Source organism: Nerophis lumbriciformis, linkage group LG39, assembly GCF_033978685.3.
Source record: "Nerophis lumbriciformis linkage group LG39, RoL_Nlum_v2.1, whole genome shotgun sequence".
NCBI lineage: Eukaryota > Metazoa > Chordata > Actinopteri > Syngnathiformes > Syngnathidae > Nerophis > Nerophis lumbriciformis.
In genome coordinates this window covers 2605297-2611847 of record NC_084586.2, presented here as the reverse complement: position 1 = coordinate 2611847, position 6551 = coordinate 2605297, and the positions used below count along the sequence as shown (strand labels likewise).

Genomic DNA, 6551 nt, shown 5'->3' with positions numbered 1-6551 from the left:
CGTTAGAAGTAACTTGAACTGTGGAGCACACACTTTCCTCTGAACCTTGCGTTTTCCCGCCGCTGCACCTTTTTCAGCAGCTGCTACTGATTTACGACACTTTGCAGGACAGACTTTTGTCGGCATTTCAAAATAAAAGCTCCATATACAGGTAAAAGCCAGTAAATTAGAATATTTTGAAAAACTTGATTTATTTCAGTAATTGCATTCAAAAGGTGTAACTTGTACATTATATTTATTCATTGCACACAGACTGATGCATTCAAATGTTTATTTCATTTAATTTTGATGATTTGAAGTGGCAACAAATGAAAATCCAAAATTCCGTGTGTCACAAAATTAGAATATTACTTAAGGCTAATACAAAAAAGGGATTTTTAGAAATGTTGGCCAACTGAAAAGTATGAAAATGAAAAATATGAGCATGTACAATACTCAATACTTGGTTGGAGCTCCTTTTGCCTCAATTACTGCGTTAATGCGGCGTGGCATGGAGTCGATGAGTTTCTGGCACTGCTCAGGTGTTATGAGAGCCCAGGTTGCTCTGATAGTGGCCTTCAACTCTTCTGCGTTTTTGGGTCTGGCATTCTGCATCTTCCTTTTCACAATACCCCACAGATTTTCTATGGGGCTAAGGTCAGGGGAGTTGGCGGGCCAATTTAGAACAGAAATACCATGGTCCGTAAACCAGGCACGGGTAGATTTTGCGCTGTGTGCAGGCGCCAAGTCCTGTTGGAACTTGAAATCTCCATCTCCATAGAGCAGGTCAGCAGCAGGAAGCATGAAGTGCTCTAAAACTTGCTGGTAGGCGGCTGCGCTGACCCTGGATCTCAGGAAACAGAGTGGACCGACACCAGCCGATGACATGGCACCCAAAACCATCACTGATGGTGGAAACTTTACACTAGACTTCAGGCAACGTGGATCCTGTGCCTCTCCTGTCTTCCTCCAGACTCTGGGACCTCGATTTCCAAAGGAAATGCAAAATTTGCATGGTTGGGTGATGGTTTGGGGTGCCATGTCATCTGCTGGTGTCGGTCCACTCTGTTTCCTGAGATCCAGGGTCAACGCAGCCGTCTACCAGCAAGTTTTAGAGCACTTCATGCTTCCTGCTGCTGACCTGCTCTATGGAGATGGAGATTTCAAGTTCCAACAGGACTTGGCGCCTGCACACAGCGCAAAATCTACCCGTGCCTGGTTTACGGACCATGGTATTTCTGTTCTAAATTGACCCGCCAACTCCCCTGACCTTAGCCCCATAGAAAATCTGTGGGGTATTGTGAAAAGGAAGATGCAGAATGCCAGACCCAAAAACGCAGAAGAGTTGAAGGCCACTATCAGAGCAACCTGGGCTCTCATAACACCTGAGCAGTGCCAGAAACTCATCGACTCCATGCCACGCCGCATTAACGCAGTAATTGAGGCAAAAGGAGCTCCAACCAAGTATTGAGTATTGTACATGCTCATATTTTTCATTTTCATACTTTTCAGTTGGCCAACATTTCTAAAAATCCCTTTTTTGTATTAGCCTTAAGTAATATTCTAATTTTGTGACACGCGGAATTTTGGATTTTCATTTGTTGCCACTTCAAATCATCAAATTTAAATGAAATAAACATTTGAATGCATCAGTCTGTGTGCAATGAATAAATATAATGTACAAGTTACACCTTTTGAATGCAATTACTGAAATAAATCAAGTTTTTCAAAATATTCTAATTTACTGGCTTTTACCTGTATATATATATTTTTTCCAAATATTTTTATTGAATTTTGCAGACAGTACAGTATGATGGATCATGGCAACAGCAAGTTGAGGTATCTATGATAATGATAATGATAATGATAATGGGTTGTACTTGTATAGCGCTTTTCTACCTTCAAGGTACTCAAAGCGCTTTGACACTACTTCCACATTTACCCATTCACACACACATTCACACACTGATCTGCACATTTTACAATATGTAACATAGTAAACCCCACCCCTTACAATACCCTCCCACTTTAATTCCCAAGGTAATTGTCACCTAGTGCCCACAACAAATATAGACACACATGAATATATGCAAACTTAGATTCAATCTAACAAATATATTAAAGATAAACAAAAGATAAATAAGGTAAAATAAATAAATAAATACTACATAAGATATGCCAAAAAATATAACGTAAACGTAAATAAACACAAGGAATGAGGGTCGGGGGGGGGGGGGCTTCAGCGATCAGCTCTGTCTAAGTTGTGTTACTCGAATCGCTTGGGGTGATGTCAAGCTTGTCCGAGGGGGCCCCAAGTTTTATGGAAAGATGACACAGATCCTTTCTGCGAGAACCGAAGCTTCTCTAACTAGAGACACCGCAAGACATCTTGTATCCAACTGTTATGGCTCGGCGGAGACGCAAGCTTCCATTTAAAAAGAATTGTACGCCTAGCCGTTTATAAATTATTTAATGTTTCCCTGCGGCCCCGTATCAAATGCGTCACGGAGCGGTACCGGTCCCCGGACCGGTGGTTGGGGACCATTGCTATAAGAGTTATAAAATAAACAGGCATATACGCCCACCCCTACTCAGTAAATGCAGCACTTCCTGTATTGACATTAGGACCCCTCCTTTATAGCAGCTGATTGGTTCCAGGCCTGACACTGATAAACAGATTTTCGCCAGGTGTGAATATTACTGACACATTTAAAACTAAATGAGCGCCATGCCAGAAGAAAGCAGGCGGACTAAAAAAAAAGGTAAATTTTCTGTATTTATTCAACTTGTTTGCCGGCCATTTAATGTGTGTTCATCCCTGTCGGCAATTTCTGTATTGACATTAGGACCCCTCCTTTATCGCAGCTGATTGGTTCCAGGCCTGACACTGATCAACTGATTTTCGCTAATTGGGAATATTATTGACACATTTAAAAGTAAATGAGCGCCATGCCAGAAGAAAGCGGGCGGACTAAAAAAAGGTAAGTTTTCTGTATTTATTAAACTTGTTTGCCGGCTATTTAATGTGCGTTCAACCCTGTCGGCTAGTGATGGGCTGATGAGGTGTCATGAAGCGTTTCGACACATTGCAAAACTGTATTGATACTGTGTCGATACTGTGTCACTAAATACTGACATCTGCTGGACATTAAAAATCCCTACAGGCAACCTATGGACCGACTCAACTGACACTGATTTTATGACCTAGTACAGTGGTTCTCAAATGGGGGTACGCGAACCCCTGGGGGTACTTGAAGGTATGCCAAGGGGTACGTGAGATTTTTTTTAAATATTCTAAAAATAGCAACAATTCAAAAATCATTTATAAATATATTTATTGAATAATACTTCAACAAAATATGAATGTAAGTTCATAAACTCAGTGAAGCACAAGCTCAGGTTTGTCACTAAAATGTCTGTCAAAAAGAACTGTGAAAAGAAATGCAACAATGCAATATTCAGTGTTGACAGCTAGATTGTTTGTGGACATGTTCCATAAATATTGATGTTAAAGATTTTTTTTTTTGTGAAGAAATGTTTAGAATTAAGTTCATGAATCCAGATGGAGCTCTAATACAAGGGCACTTTAAGTTGATGATTACTTCTATGTGTAGAAATCTTTATTTATAATTGAATCACTTGTTTATTTTTCAACAAGTTTTTAGTTATTTTTATATCTTTTTTTCCAAATAGTTCAAGAAAGACCACTACAAATGAGCAATATTTTGCACTGTTATACAATTTAATAAATCAGAAACTGATGACATAGTGCTGTATTTTACTTCTTTTATCTTTTTTTTTTTCAACCAAAAATGCTTTGCTCTGATTAGGGGGTACTTGAATTAAAAAAAAATTCACAGGGGGTACATTGCTGAAAAAAGGTTGAGAACCACTGACCTAGTATATACAATAATATAAACCAAGTCATTGTATTTCATTTAGGATTATTTTATAACTTCATTTAAATAAAAATATATTTTTTGTCTTTTTTAGATACAGTCAATAAATAATGTGAACATGTATCATAACATGGAAATCTAAGAGAACGTGTTGTGAATGAGGATGCTTGTGGACCTGGAATTTTTTTTTTTTTTTTACACATTTTTATTTTTTTTAAAAAACAGTTTTTCCAACGTATTCAATTTTAGACGCTTTCTCTTCTTAGTTATTATTTCTCCGGCTGTAGAAAAGACCCTTTCACAGGGAACAGAGGAGGCGTCAGTGCGACACAGTTGGCGTATCGGTCACGTGACCTAAACAGCTCATGATCGGTCACGTGACTTTCTAAAAGCGGTACGCGCACCGACACAGGGTTTCGCTCTATGAACTCGACGCATGCGCCGATGCATCGGTGTTGCCGGACCCATCACTACTGTCGGCTGTCGTCAATGTCGACAAAACTATGCTTCCTGCGTAACACTTCCGTAAAGTGACACGGAGTCCGCCGCTCATTGAACTTTTTATTTGCCAAACTTACTCCATTTCGACTTATTTCCTCTCTCCCAACACTCTCCATATTTCGGCCACTTGGTGGCAGCAGAGGCTCTTTGTATTACCTGAAGAAACCTTTAACTTCCGACCTGTTTACTGCCAGAGGTGGGACCAAGTCATTGTTTTGCAAGTCACAAGTAAGTCTCAAGTCTTTGCCCTCAAGTCCGAGTCAAGTCCCGAGTCAAGACAGGCAAGCCCCGAGTCAAGTCCAAAGTCAAGACTGGAAAGTCTCAAGTCAAGTCCTAAGTCCTGCATTTTGAGTTTCGAGTCCTTTCAAGTCCTTTTAACCACAGACTAATATATTAACACAGATTGTGTATGCTTTTCAAACGCTGTATTTATTTATTAAAACAAGTGCATTTTAAATTGCAGGAAAGAAAATTGTGCTGACATTGCACTTTATAATAGCACTATTAACCAGTCATTTTAAACATTAACTCATTCCTTTACAGAACAAACACATTGAAAAATAAAGTGCAAAAGTACTTATTTGTACAAAAGTGTTAACATTGAAAAAACATGACATATACGTGAACATAACAAAAAATTGTACTTTTTATATGTCAGGGCCCTATGCTGTATTGCATTTGCAAAAGACCAAATTAGCCAAGAGTCTGTCAGTCATTTGTGCACGATGGGGGCGTAGTATGATGCCACCATGGCTGAAAACTCGCTCCACTGGAGCACTGGAGGCAGGCACTGCCAAGACTCATGGCCACTCGTAACAGTGAAGGAAGAGTCTTCATGTTCAATGCCCAGAACAAAAGGGGGGAGAGAGTTTTTTTGGGTTGGTGCACTACTTGTAAGTGTATCTTGTGTTTTTTATGTTGATTTAATTAAAAAAAGAAAAAAAAAAAATATATATATTTCTTGTGCGGCCCGATACCAATCGATCCACGGACCAGTACCGGGCCGCGGTCCGGTGGTTGGGGACCACTGAGGTAAACAACCAACAGTATGTCAGAAAGCTAGCTAAAACAGTACACATATTCATAATATAGTATACATTTTAACTGACCTTTATTTTACTATTTTTGTCTTTTTTTAGGTGGCTAAAATACGCGGTGCTGCTGACCGCCGTCTAACGTTACGTGTGATATATTGACTAACGTAACCCTGCTTAAAAAAAATCACTGAACAAAAAGTATGAATAAGGTAGTGAACTGCAACAGATTCCCGTATTTGCAATAACGTTATAACGTTAGCAGTTAGTTTACAGCCTCACTGATTAAACTACACAGCAAATAAAAGTCACGTTACTTAGCCAATAAACGTTATCTTACATTCAAAACTTACCGTTCTTTGTGCAACTTCAAATGCCGGACGAAGTTGGAAGTTGTTGCCTCTCCATCAGTAATTTTGGAACTGCATGTGTTGCATACTGCAAACCGTTTTGTGTTGACCACCTCGTAATTTTTATACCCAAACAAAATTATTTTAGGTATCATTTTTTGTTCACTGGCGTGTGGTTTGGACATGTCTTCTTCGTTGGTTGTCCTGCAATTTGATTGGATGAATGCTGTGTGATGAAAACAAAGTAGATCTAATTTGATTGGCTGTTGTACTGAGACCACACCAGCTGACACACGCAACGCTGATAGACAAGTACACAATGAAAAATACGGAGCGCTCCCGAATAACTTTTTCATCTTTGGGTTTTGGGGAAAGTAGCAAGTCGTGTCAAGTCATGTCAATTCAAAAGGCTCAAGTCCAAGTGAAGTCACAAGTCATTGATGTTAAAGTCTAAGTCGAGTTGCAAGTCTTTTTACATTTTGTCAAGTCGAGTCTAAAGTCATCAAATTCATGACTCGAGTCTGACTCGAGTCCAAGTCATGTGACTCGAGTCCACACCTCTGTTTACTGCTGCTGAGCTGACTTCCGGTCAGCGACCATTTTTGTGTTTTTTAATTTAATAAATTATTCACGAACAGGCTTAAAAAACAAGCCTACGTAAGAATGCAATGACGTTATATGTAGGTGACAAAGTATGTTAATGTTGTGAGAATGTTGACGTTGCAAGTACCAGCACTTTAATAACAATCCAAGAGAGTAGAAGGTGGCGTCCAGCTCCCTCTTTATTA

General features: G+C 39.4%; 1 long non-coding RNA gene across 2 annotated transcripts in view; it reads left to right on the top strand.

The window, feature by feature from the left end:
* The first annotated feature begins 2011 nt into the window (after positions 1-2011).
* LOC133577872 (uncharacterized) overlaps positions 2012-6551 on the top strand; it is a 78767-nt gene continuing 74227 nt past the window's right edge. For both annotated transcript variants that reach the window (XR_009811780.2, XR_009811781.2), the window contains exon 1: positions 2012-2960. This is a non-coding gene — a long non-coding RNA (uncharacterized lncRNA). The remainder of the gene's footprint in view (positions 2961-6551) is intronic.